We start from the raw sequence: 17,150 nt of genomic DNA, 5'->3' as shown, positions 1-17,150 counted from the left end.
TCCTCAAATTACACGTTGCTTTCTCTTAGGTAAATTCCTAATCTGCCTTCTCCAAAGGCCCTCCTGTCAACTGAACACACATTTCTCAGGCTAACACCCTTCAAATGCAATTTTAAAATGTGTACCTATTTCTGTAAAATTTGTCATGTAGCAGCCTCAAATCAGAATTCTGATTTTTAAAAACACTTCACCTATCTGTTTTACAACACTCACCACACACCAACAGGTATCTTGTATGCTGTTTACTCTCAGTGTCCTCAGCTGCTTTGCACCCAGGCTTGTTAAGCAAAGCAGTAATTTAGCAACGTCGGCTCGTTTGTTAATGTCTCCCCTAATATGACATCTAGTCTCCCCCTGATTTCTTTACAGCTGGATTTACAGCTTGGTTCTGTCTTCCTGCAGCTGAATAAGCACCTGACAGAAACGCCCAACTGAACAGTCACATACTCATTTTGAAGCAGTCACGGAAATCTTGAGGAAAGACTCAAGAGCTTGAAATGGCCAAGAGCTGGCAGGAAATAAATCAAAACTTTGATACCTCCATACACCCCAAGTTAGCAACAAGAACAATTCAAGAATCACTAATTAAACAAAAGGCCGTATGTAAACGGAAAACCCCATTTTCATTATGATTTTACTCTAATAAACAGGCCTTGCAATTTCTCAAAGGGTTTTTTTTGTGTGTTGAAAGGAAATACTGCCTTAGAAGGTAACGAAATTTTGTTTCATAGTTCAGCATTGCCTAGTGAATTACAAGCTATTGTTTCTATATATAAGCAGCAACATTGTGAGACTCCTTTAGAGATACAAAGACTACCGCATCAAATAATACCGACAACCTTACACCTCAAAGCATGAATTTAACTCTGCTTTCATTGTATTACCACCACGGCAGCGTTACAGCATTTCTGAAATTACACTTTTGTCCAAGTCACTGTGTCAACAGACAAGCCAGTCTGCTCCAAGCACCGAAGGGCTAAAATGGAATAAAACGGCTCAACCAGCTAAGATGCATTCAAACATGAATTCTAGTGGTGCTTCACTTCACTTTGCTACTGTAGTCAAAATTTTACTCTCTGTATTTTACAGAACAACAGAAAATCGTAGGCGGATTTTTGGGTTCAAACAAAAGTTTGATGCCTTGCCTTTCAAGCTCTTACTACATAAAGATGCAGGACATCAAGAGATGACGCCCATAGTCTTGCCAAATGCAACGAGATTTCTCCTTCAGAAGACCTACAGAAGTTGTCAAACCTTAGTGCCAGCACAGTCCATTCGAGGAGCTGATCCTTCCACCATTTTCAATTAAAAGTCAGGGTTTCACTTCCCCCAACCACCACAGCACAAACCACTTTAACTTCCTAGATTGTACCAGCAAACCTTTACAAACCGATGGCTGAGCACAGGAGCACACAAAAGCCCTCAGAGAGAAGAACACTGGCAGGCCTTGTTCATACACCTCGCTGAGCACAACCCCTCCAGAAGAAGAGGCAGAAAGACTAGGTAGGCAGCTTCAGAGCCAGCGCCCACAGCTGGCACTAGCCACGAGCTGCAGCGCTGCTGGATGTTCGGCTTCTGAACATCCGCATCAGCCGCTTCCACGTGCCCATCCGCCCCTTCACTGCGCAGGTGGAACGAGGAGCCTGGGCTGACCCTGACTCCCCAGCAGCTGCCCAGCCTGGACACCCAGCCTGACACAGACGGAGGCTGGTGCAGAGCTCCCCACGCCACAGGAGCAGCAGCCTGTACAGGCAGGGTGGGTGGCTGGCAGGCAGGCAGCCCGGCAGCTGAGCGCCTTCCTGCAGGCAAGACACGCACGTCAGACCCCGTGAGAAAGGGGCGTTCTGATCCCTACCAACTCCAGGGAAGACAAGCATCGCGCTGCCTGCGAGCCAAACAGGAAGGACACTCCGCTCTCTTGTACAGCAGGTTAGAAGTTGTTTCTGCTATTTCTTTCTCCTCAAAGAAAATGTCAGCATGGACACAAGCGATTACACTTGATTTCCTTCTGTATTTCAACTCTCAAGCAAATAATTGGATAGGTGCCTCTCTGAAATCACCTACAGGACTTCTGACAATGACTGCGTGGGTCCAACACCTCTGAAAAGAGACAGAATTACATTTATCTCCTTTTTTTTAAAAAAAAAAAAAAACAAACCACAGATGTAATAAGAAGTTCTTGAAGCTTATTAGCAATCATCACTAAAGGTATAGAAAGCAAAAAAAGCCATTAAAAAGTTTCACATGGAAACAGATAGAAAATGGCCAAATCACACTTCATTTGCAGACTATAGTGAAGTGTCTTCTCTAACCAAGACAAATTAGAAACGCCTGTATTATGCAAACTCATATCACAGTTTATGGCTTGAGAAGCCAGGGATTTCCTACTGTGTTTCTAACAGCTGGACAACTAAACTACTTCACTCTTTACTTTGTGATGCCGCATTCGTGATATGGCAGAGCCTAAACATTTTCTTAAAAGAAAATGAGCCTGAAGGAGTTAACCTCACACACAGAAAGCCTGATACCTGCCAGACAACCTCAGGCTCCACAGTTTTTAATAATGAATAGTTACTCATGCATTGCATAAATATTATTACATCATATCTCGTATGTATGCAAAATCAGAACTACAATAAAATAGGCTCCTCTGTTTCAATATTGTATCAATTAACCCACTCATCCACTTAATTTGGAGCTGTAGATGCATCAGGTCACAACAGCTTTAACATCTCACATGCCTCTGTGTCTAAACAGGAACAGACAGACCATTCTAAATACAAAAAAACCCAACCCACCACCATCAACAACAAAAGCCCCAACAAAAAAAACTTGCTCTACCATAATAACTGGGTGAGAGGAAAGATACCATTACTGTGCTTTTTTATTATGTTTTTGTCTTGCCTAACATCTAATGTACATATCAACACCTCACTTTCAAGATGTAAGTCAATAAAACACGCAGAAATACCTTCATCCCCAAGGTCAGCATTACACAACGTGAGTATAAAATGGATCACAACAAGGACGCTGAACATGGCTCACATCTCAAAGAACACGGCTTTTTTTCCAACTCGGTAATTAATGCATGAGTAAACTACAATAAGTATTACATTCATTTTCCTAAATATTAAACTCATTAGAAATTTGTTCTGACGGTCAGAAACACACTTCAGACACGGGAAGACTGTAACCCTGAGCCCATGGAGAAGGGGCAACGAAGAAGTGGGATGTGACATGAGGAAGTCTCGGGGGCAACACGGGCCAGGGGTTAGGACGTTCCCTTCTGCAGCGCAGCACCAGTGCCCGCCGTTGTAGGCAGTTTGTACCACGCTAGCGTAGGACCACCATAAAACCCCCACTTTGCAAGTCCTGCACAAGTCTCCCTTGTGACTACGCCCAGAGGTCTCCCCTCGCACGCTCACCCCTTCGCCACCCGCCCCGCAGGAACACACCTCCTGCTGTGCCGCCTCCACCCCCGCGCCCACAGACTGACCCCCCAGGTGACAACCCAGGAATCATTTACAGCCACATGAAACATCTGAATTCGAATTACTTCACATCTCCAGCTTCTGACTAGCAGCACGAAATTCAGTGGCTTTAATTGTGAAACAACCTTTCCTAATTCTAAGCTGCTGAAATAGGCTGCTGAGTCAGCACCGTATAAAAACTTAAGTCTTACGCTAAAGGGGGAGATGAAAACACAGGAATTTGTGCCCCCCTGTGCTGCACAGTAATCCCACCCCGAAATTCCACTCCCCGTGGCTGAGCGTAGGCTGTATCTAACAGACCCCAGCCTGGCACGAGCAAACCTGTCCCCACGGCATTCCAGAAGTCTGGGCAGAGACCGACTGCTGCTCCTGGCCCCGGCAACTCGGACCCGGGGGTCTCCCTCTTCACCACCTGACGTTGCCCTTGGCAAGCGAGCCCTGGTTTGAACACCTCCCCAGCAACCCATCAGCACAACTGGTCTTGTACCAGACAGCTGCCCTTTTTCCTGACAGAAGCAAGGGGCTCGAGGAACTGGAAGACCAGCAGCCAATTATCTTTCCTAATCACAAAACAACCCCGCAGACCCTTACTTCAGCTGATGGCAAACTCCTTCCGTTCACAGCTCAGTCCTTGCACAGTCCTCACCATCCTCCAGGAAACTGGGTGGGCCTGGAAATAACTGGGTTCTCTGGACATACACACACTCTTCACCTTGAAGGTGTACTGATAGCTACACCCACAAGGTACCCCAGGGGTCACAGCATACAGGCCTGTTCTTCTGCCAGAATAAAACACACAGCGCACACCCAGAAACCTGTACCGTGAACTCTGATCTGAGAATCAGAGCTTTTAAAATCCCCAGTTGCTGACACTGCTGAACTGGTAAAGCACGGTAGAGGTCTAAAGCTTTTCCAAGAAACTTCTCTGCCTACGTTGTATTTACGTGCACAGGCTACAGGTATTTAGAGGTTCTTATTCGTGAGTGCCTAAATTTTAACCAAACCTTCTGAAGCACAGCAAGTTCTCCACTACTTCAGGGTTCTTTGTTTTCAAGGAGACTTTCACACTTTGAATCAGCCTGTCTCTAGTTAGATGAAGCTAGCCATTTCTCTCCCCCTTCATTGCCAAAAAAGCTTGTTTCATGTCCCCCCGAGATGGAGGTGTTTGTTAACTGACCTGCTCCCGTCTCTCCAATCCCACACGTGGGACCAGTCCGTAAGCATCGCCTCGGGGTTGCTCAGCCACAGCTTTCCAGGCTCAGCTTCTCCTCGTCCACCAAGCACCTCGTAAAAAAAGACGTAATTACAAAAGTTACTGCCTTTGCAAAGTTGTGAGATTCTAACTGGGCAGAAAAGTTCCCCAAGACATCATACTACCCAGTGTTACAGCACCCTCAAACACAGGGCTCAACTGGCGGTTCACAGGAAGGCCGAACACTCCTGCCTCGAGCACAGCCACACTCAGAAGCACCAGGAACACCTTTGGGGGCTGTAGCAGTTTGGGCTGTCTAACTGCAGTCCACGGGCCTCAGTCCGTTAGAGTTTGCATCCAGCAGCGTGCCTGGCTACGTCACCCCTGAGCCATGACTCTTCCCAGTCCTTCTCCCTCCACCTCTACCAGGAGAGTTGTTTCAAGGGACACAGGAAAAGTTGTGTTTAAAAAAATCCAAACAAAACCACAAAACAAAATAAAACAAGAGATAATTCTAAAGCCTCACTGATTGATGTGAGCGAGCTTAAAGCTTTGCAGAAACTTCAGGCAAAGCACCTAGAAACTGAAATGGCTATTTTTATCTTCTTTGCTGGAGGCACCTACACAAAACTGTTTAGAAACTCCACCCAAAAGGGAGCGATTCCTAGGTACTGCCTTTTGATTTGGGTTGAGGTTTGGGAAACTGTAGAACAGTAGGTACACCAGAGACATCAGAGAGGACTTCTCTGAAGGAAGGTGAGGCTAAGAACGCTTCTGAACACACTGCGAATGGTCAACACAGCATCAAATTGGGACTGCAGACAGTAAAACAGTGTTGAGTCCTTCATACCAAGTAAAATACCATCTCCCCTCAAAACCCACACCGACAAGCAGCAAGGGTTACTGACACTGGCATTACTGAAGCTACAGAGAACTGTGCCTGCTGCAGCTCAACAGCTGAAATTTTTACCTCACCTACAAAGCCAAAAGCTAGAACATTATCTTCCCATGGAACATACTTATTTGCCACTTAAGAGGCCACCTGAATTCAAAACCATCGGCTCCGTTCCCACAGCTTTCAACAGCGAGGGTTCTCCTAAGGAAAACCCACTGTGTGCTGTAAGAAAGCACAACCAGGGGCATTGATTGTCATTTTGCTCCAGTTAAACACAACCGCATCTCCGAGTCCAACGATTCAGCTCTGCCCTCCCTCGCTTCCCGGCGAGGTGACCTCGAGTACGGCGTCACGGCCAAGGTGACAAGTCCCGAAAGCTGCGGCTTCCCCGTTCAGCTCCCAGCCCCCACGGTCTGCAGTTACGGCAAGGGCCGTCAAGCACTTCCCTCCCTCCCACCCTCCCTCCCTCCCTCCCCCCCCGGCAGCGCCGAGATGAAACCCTCTCACCTCCACCCCGCCGCGGCCGTCCCCGGCAGGCGGCTCTCCGAAGGCACGGGGCGGCCAGAGAAGGGGAGCGGGCCCGGCGGCAGGGACGCAGAGAGCGGGACCGGAGGCCCCGCGGGCGGACGCCGCGTTACCTCGCTCCCCTCCGGGGCCCCGCAGCGGCGCTCCCGCCGGGAGAGGCCTCCCGCCCGCGGGGCTGCAGCTCCCTCGGCCCGGGCCGGGGCTGGTGTCGCGGCAGCCGCAGCGCCGGCCCCGCCGCCGGACGGCGAGGCGGCCCCGGCAGCGCCTCTTCCCCCGGGCTCTCACCGCAAGTGCGAGCGGCGCAAGAGCGCAGGCGCCGGCGCGGCGCGGGGAGGGCGGCCCGGGGCGGGGAGGGTCGGGGGTCGGGGCCGGGGCGGCCCCTCCGCTGCCCGGGGGAGGGCGGGCGCGTCCGGGCCGCGTCTCCCGCCGTGCCGGCGCCTGCGGGACAACGGTCCCGGGGCTGCGAGCGTCCCGCCGGTTGCTTCCGCCTTCGGTCCCCGCTGCGGCGATGAACGCGCTCGCGGGGCGGCGGGCGGGAGGCACGCGCGGCTCCGAGACAAAGCCGCGATCGGGCACAGGGTCATCGGCCACCGCCGGGGCTTGGGGCCTGACCCCCCCCTCTGACGAGGCTGCAGAGCTGGCAGGTAGGAGGTGCCCTTGGGCCAGCGCCTTGGAGCTCCTTTTTAGCTGTTTTTCATCTCAAAACGGAGCGCGCGAGCTGGGGAGGCTCGTGTGGCGCCGTGGGGGATGTGGCTGGGGAGCTGACGTAGGCAGGATCTCCCTGCGGTTCCTTCCCTCGGGCAGAAATCAATCTGAAACTCGACTTTCCCGGGTGAGTTCGCCTTCCCGGTGGCAGCGTGGGATCCAGGAGCAGCGTCGTGAGTGATAAACCTCATGTTCGCCTCCGTGGTCAGAGCTGAGGCTTCTGCTTACCCGCTTCAAACACCCCCCCCGCCCCCCGTTCTTTTTTACCTTCCAATCTAGAATTTATTTTCCTCTGTGAGAGAAGGGGAAAGTACTGTTTCTGGGAGGTACGTAGTGGTAAGGGGATGGCACGACTTGCAACTGAGGAAACGGTTTCAACCACTGAGTCTTGACGGTGCTGTAAGCCTTTGTGTTCTGTCTTGATGGTCACTGCTTTTTAAACAAGATCGAGCTCGTTTTATACTTTAGATATAGGGAGGAAAGGATTGTAGAAGAGTTGGATTTGTGGGACAACAAGAGGAGGTAACTCATCCTACTTCTACTTACGGGAGAGGGAGTGGGGAGAGGGGGTGGTTTGCGGGGGTTTTTTTGTACTTGGTATTGATGTCCTCAACTTGATCGTCATTTAAAAATCCAGCCAACAAATGAACCAAACCCAAAATCCACAACCAAAAACAACCAACAAAAAAAAAAAACCAAACAAACCCAAAAACCCAAACTGGTTTGGATTTTGCGTTTCAGTGGGGTTTTTTTCACTATGGTAAAAATTCTTGTTTTAAGACAGCTTATAGTAGCTTCTCAGTACCTCCCTACTTCTGGCAAATTTGGAAAATTCAAGCCTTGTTCTACACCTATTATGTTCTTAAGTTTAGGCTGTAGAAGTTGTAGGCATTTGAGCATCTGAAACTTGGGCCATTTTTTGGTTTAAGTGTATGTTTTAAGAAAGTTTTACTCATGTGTTTAGTGCCATTTGTGTTCAGAAAAATCACAGAATCACACGCTCTGCTGACTTGTGCGTCTGTGTATCTCTTTAAATGTGTGTTTTGAGGCTTAATTTGCCTCTGCATAGTTAAAATCTTGATGTTTACCCAAACTGAGTTTTTCGTGAGGCCACTTCACCTCCAGAGCCTGGGAAGCATTTGCTGAAGCAGTGCTGTAACTGACTCAAAGAAAACTCACTGACAACTCAGTGTTATTAAGCAAGGATTCTGTATTACGGTGCCGGGCAGCACGGGGGATGGCTCCTTCCACCCGTGCTCCAACGGGTTAGCAAAACACATCAGTTCCTATACACAAAAATCATACATTTGTGAAAACGAAATTGTGAAACATACCTTTGTGTAGAAACTGGAGTCAAATTAAAAAAATCCAAAGCCAACTGAAAGACTAGACGAGGTCATAGGCTTTGAGCAGGGAGGTTGGACTAGATGGTCTCCAGAAGCTCCTTCCAACCTCGACTGTTCTGTCAATCTGTTCTGTGACAGAAGAATTGCATTTAATAAACCTGCATTAAAAGAGGTTTATCCAACTAGTTTGTATTTCAGATTTTGTTCCTTGTTTTGTTGAAATTTTTTAACTCATTCTGTTGTCTTCAATGACAAGAAGGAATACCTGAGTCATTTCCACGTAGTAGAAATTAATGGAATCAAAACTAAAACCAAGTTTTCAGCTCTTCCTCAGTGTTGAAAGTTTTACAAGACCTTTTTTAAAGATGGTTTTTTATTTTATTTTATTAAGCTATCTTGAATATTCCATAGTAGACGAAACAAATCTAAGAGGGAGATGGTCATAGACCTAGGGATTATTAGTCAGATGACTGAAGAACTTGCTGAACACTAGAAAAAAGAAAACAAAACCAACCCAAACCCCTCACTCTTGCCAGATCCAGTCCCTGAGCACCTCATCACACACCTGAGCTCAGCACTGGACACAGCTTAGTGCAAGGCAGCAGCAGCAGCTCATGCTGCTGTAGAGCTACACTTTCAAACCCCAACCTGTTTGTGAGGTAGCAGGGTCTGGTTAAAGCTGCTGGTTCTCTGAGTTCATTGATAACGTCAGAGTTAAAGAAATTAGACCGAAGCCATTCAGTACAATACTTGAATGTGTAGTGCGTCAGGCAGAGGGCTTTTGAGCCGTGATTGAGTTGCTTACAAAGAACAGAATCAGGATTACCTGGGGCTGTTCTTGGATATTTTGGGATTTTCAGTCCTTTGCCACCCATGTGTGTAATTTTCAGCTATTTTGTTTTTTATTGTGAATGGACACAGTGAATACCTGGCTATCAGTGCTTTTAAAGCCTTACTAAAGCATTGAGTAATAAATAAATAGGGCTGGTTTTTCTCATGTTGCTACCTCCACATGCAACATCTTGTGATGTCTCGAACAAGGTGACAGTTCTTAAACTTCTGGGTTTTTATGCTTCCTATACTACTTGTGGCATCCTCAGGCAGAAAGCACGATACCCAGAGCAAAGCAGCAGACTTTTGAAATGGGCTAACTTGGATTCTTCCCTTAGTTCTCTTGCTGCAAAGCACGTTCCAGTTACTCCTCATGGTTAAAAGCTTGGAGGCACAATTACCAGCTGACACAGCTCCCGTGTCATTTCTCTGTTTTCCCAGATGTTGAAATCATAATGCAGTGCCTCATTCCTGGAATGATGACCGGGAAAATGCTCACCAGCTGCATGTTATACTGTGTTTTCTTCAGTGTTCTGCAAGTCCAACAAAACTACAGTTTAGTAAACGCTTGTTCCCTGACTGCAGCATGGCCATCCGCACATGTTGTTGCAGCCTGTTGGGTGTTTATTTTTCCATAGGTAAAAATTAGAAGTACTTGATTTTCAGTTATTAGGGCTAAATGATGAGGAAAGACATGGGAAAGTTCCACTGTATGTGATAGAAAATGTACCTTAAAAGCGAGAGTCTGGCTGTTTATTTTGGAAAACTGGTTGTCCGTGCTTTAAATTCAGGAAATGTGAGTGTGTACTCGCACAGTTGGATACAGCCGTGTTTACTCTGCATTTCTGAAATTACAGTGACTGTATCCAACCTGTTGTGCAGTATCGTGTGGAGTCCCTGGTGCTGCGTATTGCAAAGCCAACGAATTGTGTTCCTGGGACACCCAGCATCCAGCAGCGAGCTCAAGGGAAAGCCCTGCAACGTGCTCCCTCAGTACCGGAGCCAGAATCCCGCTCCTGCGGCAGTGCTGTTCTCGTGTGAGCCTTCCAGCCGTTAGAGCCTTCCGCTGGGATAGCACACAGCTACTGGTTTTCAGCCTGCCTGGGACAGGTTGAAAGCTTAGGGAAGTAAGTGGTTCATCTTTTCTCACAAACTTGAATTCCATGCTGGGGGGGTGGGGGGTGGGGTAAGGGGGTGGTGTATGCACACACATATTCCTATGCACATCAATATGTATTTTTAATTAAACAGAGAATTAGACTCTGTTCTGATAAAAAAAAAAAATCAACTCTGTATGTCCATGTGTGTACAGCTGTCCCATTCTTGTGGTGAGGCCGGTTTTTTTTTTTTTCAGAAATAGTTAGAATGTCACATCAATGTACTCCCTGTTTTCCAAACTGGACTGGTATTATTCGGCTGTATGTTAATAAATGATTGTTGTTCTCTTTTAACAGTTGTAGTTCATTCTGGTCTTAACTATGCAAAATGGAAAGATACAATGAGTTACTCTGTGTGGCCTCTCTGATGGAGCTTAACAGCGATTCTGTTGATTGGAAATCTCATGGGTCATTATAACGTGTTATTTGTAATTGTACATAGCTAAGAAATTTTGAATGACAGTATGTTTGTTTATGGCTGAGATTATAATTGTGACTGTATCCTTGGTAGTGTTACCAGCATTTAATGTGAGTTGGTGGGTTTCCTTGCTCGGGCTGTAAATGAAAGAATTGTCTTCATATTTCATTTTCCTCTTTATCAGACAGGATGCATTCCAATCTGGCCGTGCATCTCTCAGAGCCCTTCCTGACTGACTGTACCAGATTAGAGATGATACCCCAGTGTCACCCAGTGGAGAAGCTTTTGTCAAGGTGATGATATCAGGGCTCTGTGACAGGCACTTTCCCTTCCTGTTGGCCGAGCAGCTGAACTTCAACTTGACCTTGTGGTTTCTCTTTTGCTGCATTACAAGCAGACAGAAGGGGGGGAGGTTCAGTCTCCCATTTCCCCATGTTTTTTGGTATTTCTCAGATGGCTGAACTTCTGGCAGTTCAGGCAATATTTACACTTTATGCTTTCATGTACACTGAAGGCTCATTTCATCAATAATTCAACTGTGTTTTACTTGTGCAGTTTGGGGATCAAACAGTAATTATCTGTGTGTAACACTTCATTCTTCTTCTGCCTGTAGAGCAGAATGTTTTCCTAGACAAAGAGTCCTGGTTCGGGAGATGAAACTCCCTGACCTGCTTTCTGTTCTTCTCATTTTATATGAGGTGTCTGCTGGCTGCTTGGTAAGGAAGTAATAAATATGGCCTGGAGCTCTTTCAAATAATTAGCCAGTCACCAGCATACACCTATTTAATGTAAACCACAAACTTCAAGTAAAGAATATTTGTAGAATTTTTAAACAATGTTCCTTCAGCATTTACCATTTTGAGAATGAACAGTTAACTCTTGAAGTCCCGTTTCAGTTAACAAGGGTATCTAACCAGGGGGTGAGTGGGGCTGAGGAGAACAAAGAAGCAGCTGTTTACCCTGCCCTTGAGAGCTTTGCCTGCATTCGGGGTTGCTCGTGGTAGTTGTGGGAAGAGCCAAATCGTTGGTGCCTGAGGCACCTTGCACATTAATTTGTCCTCTGAACAGCGATTATCTTAACAGTTCTGGGTTTTGCTTTTACTGCTCACTCTTTAGGTTGGGCTTTTGAACGTGATTTTTTTCCTTGGTTCCCTTTGTGGCAGCCTTCAAGAAGAAAGGGTGTGCTGGCGGGAGTGCTGGGAGGGATCTTGGAGCCGAGGACGGCGGTGCAACAGCCCGTGAAGGCTTATGAGCCTGACAAGGCTGTGACTGGAATGCCTGCAGCTCGGCAGTCGGGTCTGGAATTTACAGCTGACGTCACGTGCGGTGCCAGCGGTGCTGATGGCTCTGGAGGAGGGCCGGCGGGGGCGGGGCGGCGCTGCCGCGGCGGGGGCCGCCGCTGGGGAGAGCGGGGCCGGCCCGGGCCTGGGCTGGCGGCCGGGCTGGGCGGCGGAGAGCGGCGGAGCCACCGGCTGCTCGCTGGGGGCTGCTGGGGAGCGGCGGCCCCGGCCCCGGCGGCGTCGCGGGGCTCCCGGCGGGCGGGCGGTGCCGGACTCCGCTGCCCGGGGTGCGGGCTGGTGCCCGCGGGGCAGGAGGAGCCGTCGGCCGAGCGGGATCGCCGGGGGCCGGGGCGGCGCGGGGGCGGGTGGGGCCGCAGTGCCCGCGGCGGGGCTGCAGTGCCCGGGGCCGGGCCCCGGGGAGTCGTTGGGCCCCGGGTAGCGCCGGGGCTGGGTGACGGCAGGTGGCGGCAGCGACCATGCGGGAGCCGCCCGGCCCGGGCGCGGGGAGGGGCCCCCCGGGTGGCGAGAGGTTCCGCTGCGGGTGTGGAGCGAAGGGCGCGGTAGAGGTTTCCGCGGGGCTGCCCCGTCCGTGCGGGCCAGGCGGTCTGGGAGCCGTTCCGGCTCGGCCCCGCTCTCTCCCGAGCCAGGGCCCCCAGGGGTGCGCCCTGGGGCTGCGGTGGCTTCGCGTCAGGGTCGGGACGGGCCGTGGCGAGGAGTGAGGCGGCTCCGACATGGCCGGGCTGGAGCTTGGGTCAGCCCGTCCTGCTCTCTCCGCCTGGGAGCCTTGTGGGGGAAAAATCAGCCTGTCCCGCGCTTTTTTCTTTTTTTCTTTTTTTTCTTTTTTTTTTTTTTTTGGTGACCAAAGGACGATGGCTCGATGGCTTTGTGCTGGCATCAGAGCCGATAATCCCGGGAAGTTTTCATTCCCGCTGAGCAGTGCTCGCACAGCGTCCGGGTCTTTTCTGCTTCTCCCACTGCCCCAGCAGCGAGCAGGCCGGCCGTGCGGAAGAATTTGGGAGGGGACAGAGCCGGGACAGCGGGCCCCAGCTGACCGAAGGACTGTGCCGTACCGTGTGACGTCATGCTCGGCAGTAAAGAGCTGGGGGAAGAAGAAGGAAGGGGGACGCGTTGGGAGCGGTGGCGTTTGTCTGCCCAAGTACCCGTAAGGCGTGGTGGAGCCCGGCTCTCCTGGAGGGGGCTGCACGCCTGCCTGCCGGTGGGAAGGGATGACTGGAGCCCTTGTCTCGCTTTGCCTGTGTGCGCAGCTTTTGCTTTGCCTCTTAAACGGCCTTTATCTCCACCCACGAGTTCTCTCACTTTTACCCCTCCGATTGTCTCCGCCGTCCCACCGGGGGGAAGTGAGCAGCGGCTGTGTGGGGCTGAGCTCCCGGCGGCGGTTAAACGGCAACTGTGCCGACGGCTGCTGTTCCTGCCCAGAGGAAAAGCCGGCAGGGGATTAGGTGTGGAAGAGGCGCGGGCTGTTGGTTTTGCTGTTCAAAGTGCAGGCAAGGATAACGAAGGGGTTATGACTGCGAGGGCAGAAGGAGGGTGGGGGCGCTTTGGAAGAAGCCCCGGGCTGCGACACTGCGAAAGTTGGGCAAGTTCCTCCCCGCGGGGCAGGGGGAGGCTGCAGCCGCTCGCCGCGACCCTCTGCGTGAGAGCCCGGCCGGGAGCCGCTGCGCCTCGCCTGCTCCTGGCTGCGGGGGGAGATGCTGCAGCCCAGGAGGTCCCGTCGGGTCTGGTTCAGCATCGGCTGGGGCAGAGCCCAGGCGCTGACGAACCTCCTTTCCCCGCGGCGAACGCGCAGAGACGCCCCGGCCCCCGCGGTGCTGCCGCTGGTCGTGTCCGTCTGAGCGAGAGGGGTGCGCAGCGCGGTTCCCGGGACAGAGCGGGCCCCCGGGGAGCCCCTGCTGGCGCCTGGTCTGCCCGTGCGTGAGCCGGGCTGTGCCGGCGAAGGACGGTTTGAGAGAGGCACCTCTGTCTGTCACGGATTTGAACTCTCCCTCACTGTCAGCAGTTCTGACTGAAATAGCGGAGCTGTTGCGTTCCAGGGTGCGGAGCGAGGGCCGCGATAGCTGTCTGTGCTGCCCCGGGGCGCTCCGGTGCCGGGCAGGACGGCGGCTCCGTGCCGAGCGCGGGGCGCTGGTTTCTGCCGCCCGCCGCGGTGGAGCTGCGGGACCGTCCCCGCTCCCTGGGGGGAGACTTGCCGGGCCGGAGGCTGAGCACGGGCCTCGGGTGCCGAACGGCCGGAGGAGTGACAGGGGGTCGTGGCTGTGGAACGCTCCTGCGGCGCCTCGGTCTGGTCGGGGGCGTTTCCAGCCCCCGCAGCCCAGCCCCCGCCCTGCCGGTCTCCTCCCTCCCGCCCTGCCCCGCCCGCCCCCGCGCTCCCAGCGGAGCCGCAGCCGGCGGGGACTCGCCCGGCGCCCGGCACGTCCCGCCCGGCGCCCTCAGCCGCCGGCCGGGCTCGCCTCTGCCGCGGGCGGACCGGCCCCGGGAACGGCGGGGGGCGGGAGGCGGGGACGGCAGCGGGACCCCCCGAGCCCCGCGTCCGCGGGAGGGGCCGGCGGGAGCGGCTGCCGTGAGCGCTCCGCTCTCCGCACGCCTCCGCGGGGCGCGCTGCGCGGGCGGTTTGCGGGCAGAGAGCGGGGTGTCTGTGAGGGGCCGAGCGCGGTTTGGGGGGAGGTGGCAGCCGCTCCGGCCGGAGTCGGTCACTGCCGAGCCGCGCCGTCCCGGGGGAGGGGCGCGGCGGTGACGGCGGGGCCGGGGCTGAGCGCTGCCGCCGGGGCGGGCGCTGGGACGCGGCTCTGTCCCCCGCGCGCTGCGGGGGTCCCGGCTCCCGGCTGGTCTCCGCTGGGCGCAGGGACCGGGAGAGGATTGGGGCGGCGAGCGATGCCGAGCTGCCAGGTCGGAGCCGGGCGAGGAGAAGGCCCGGTCTCTCGCTGATTCACGTCAGTCGTTGCCGTTAAAAGGATTCGCGCCTCGGGGTGCGAGCCCTCGGCCCTGCCCCCTCGGCGTGTCCCCTGAGCTCGGCCGTCCCTCGGCCCCCCCCGAGCGGGAGCGCGGCCGGGGACGGAGCGGAGCGGGCTCCCCGGCACCCCGCGCCCCGCAGGCGCCTTTCGGGTGCGCCATTAGTGATAATAATATCCGTTCTTTTTGTAGCGAGATTGAGGATGGATGGGGGAAAGCGATGGGAAATAATCGCCTTTTTTCCGGTGGAAATAAGGAAACGTGAAAATCATGCACTGGGGCGCGGGGGCGGGGGGTCGGGAGGGAGGGAGGAGAAAAGTATTTGTAATTTGAAACAGAAAGAAAAGGCTTTTATTGGGGAAAATACGTCTCTAATCAAATCTGTCTAAATTAAATGCTGTCTACAAACCAGAAGTCACCAACCAGCAAAATGTATACGCGCTCAGTTCGGTTTCCCCTTAGTTTCATAGTTTTGCTTCCGACTCGAAATTTCCAAGTGATTACCGCTCCGATTTCAAGGCTGAAAGAGCATTTTCTGTAAACGTTCGGTTTATAAGTACAGGGAGAAACACGTATTTGGGGATCCTGATATTCAGGCGAACGCGCCAAGAAGAAACCAGCTGCCGGCGGCGGAAGAACAAATGAACGGGAGAGAAAGATGCGGAGGATGCCCTGCGAATAAAGCAATCGCTACAGAGATATTTAGATGTATTTAATGGGATGCGTTATTCAAAAGCCCTGCTGACCGGTCTAATCATTTAGAATCGCCTGTTTTCCTAAAAACTTTACCAAATATTTACACTCAATAAACATTAATCGATTAACAAGCCGGTCATGCTCTTACAGGACCTTTCCTGCGGTCCCGCCATCGCACTGTCCCCACACGTCTCCGCCGTTTTGTCGTTTTGACAAAGTATAAACGGAGCCCTTCAGGCGGTGGTGTTTTATAAACCGGCTCGTCTGGGCTCAGAGTGAGTCTCTCCGTCCATCGACATCACCAGATAGAATAATAGTAACGAATCAGACAGGGAAGAGCCGGGCTGAACCATCGGCCTTTTCCCTTTTTCCCCAGGGGTACTGAAGTCCCGAATCACCAATTCTTCTGACTTTCTGGCCGTTGATCCAAGGGAATTCGTAGTTCAATGTCAAAGGTAACAACAAAGCATTATTCGACTGTTCGACAGCTGGAGGAAAAGGGTAACTCCTGTGTACGAGCTGCTGCTGAGCTTGGCCAGATTGAGGGGAAAAAAGGGCGAACAGCCCGGCGGGGTGACGTCAGGCGCACCCAGCGCGCTGTCCGGGCTCCGGGGCTCCTTTCCCGGCGGGCCGGCAGGAGCCCCGGCGGGCGGCAGCCACTGCGCTCTCCCCCAGCGCAGCCCGCGCCCTCCCGGCCCGGCCTCCCGCTCTCCCCCGCGGCTCCTCTGGCTGCCGGTGGCGGGACCCGGCTCCCACGGCCGTTCCCGGCTCGCTGTCCCGGGCAAGGCCGGCACCGCGCGCGGGCTCCGGCGGCGGATCCCGCTGCCCCTTGCGAGGCGCGGTGAGACCCGAGTCCTCCGGCCGAGGCGGGGGAAGCCGCGCTCGGCGCCGCTCCTCGGGGCCGGGCCGGGGGCCGGGTGCGGAGCGGAGCGATGCTCTCCCTGAGCCCGCCCGGGGCCCCGCTGCTCCTCCGGCCCCGCTGCCAGGGGCGGCCCGGAGCTCCCCGGGAGAGCCGAGCGCTGGGCGGGCGGCCGGGCTGTCCCCGCCGCTCGGGGGGAAGTAGGGGAGCGGCGGCGGCCGAGCTCCCGCGGGGAGACCCGCCCGTCCCCGCCTCCCCATCCCGGGGCAGCGCCGGCGGGGCTCGCTGCTGCCCACCCTGCCCTCCCCGGGCGTTTGCGGGGCGGACAGACACCCGCCGCCGGGGCTGACCTGTGCCGGGGATGCTCCCGCCGTGCCCCGGTCCCGCCGTGCCCGGGGCGGAGGGGCTCTCGCCCCTGCAGCCCCCGCAGCCCCCTCTTTTCTTTGCCCCCCCCCGGCACCGCCATAAAAGGTGGAGCTCTGCAGGGGGTGCGGCGGGGACGGGCGCGGGTGCCCCCGAGGGAGAGGCGACTGCTGCCGGGCGGCCGCTGGCCTCCCCGGGACCGGCGAGGGGCCCGATCCCTTCCGGCCACGACTTGCCGGCCGAAGCTCTCCCCTCCCGCTGGCAGCGCTTCGCCGGCGCTGTCGTGCCGACCCGGCGCTCCGCTGTGACGAGCTTTAGCGGCAGCGGCGCTTCCCCGCCCGCTCGTCCCCTCTTCCCGGCCCCGCCGTAGATTACCCCGGGCCGGCCCGGGAAACGCCTGGAGGGGCAACGGCCGGGGGCCGGGC

Source organism: Leptosomus discolor, unplaced genomic scaffold (assembly GCF_034619465.1).
Source record: "Leptosomus discolor isolate bLepDis1 unplaced genomic scaffold, bLepDis1.hap2 HAP2_SCAFFOLD_70, whole genome shotgun sequence".
Taxonomy (NCBI): Eukaryota; Metazoa; Chordata; class Aves; order Leptosomiformes; family Leptosomidae; genus Leptosomus; species Leptosomus discolor.
This window is presented reverse-complemented; position numbering follows the sequence as displayed.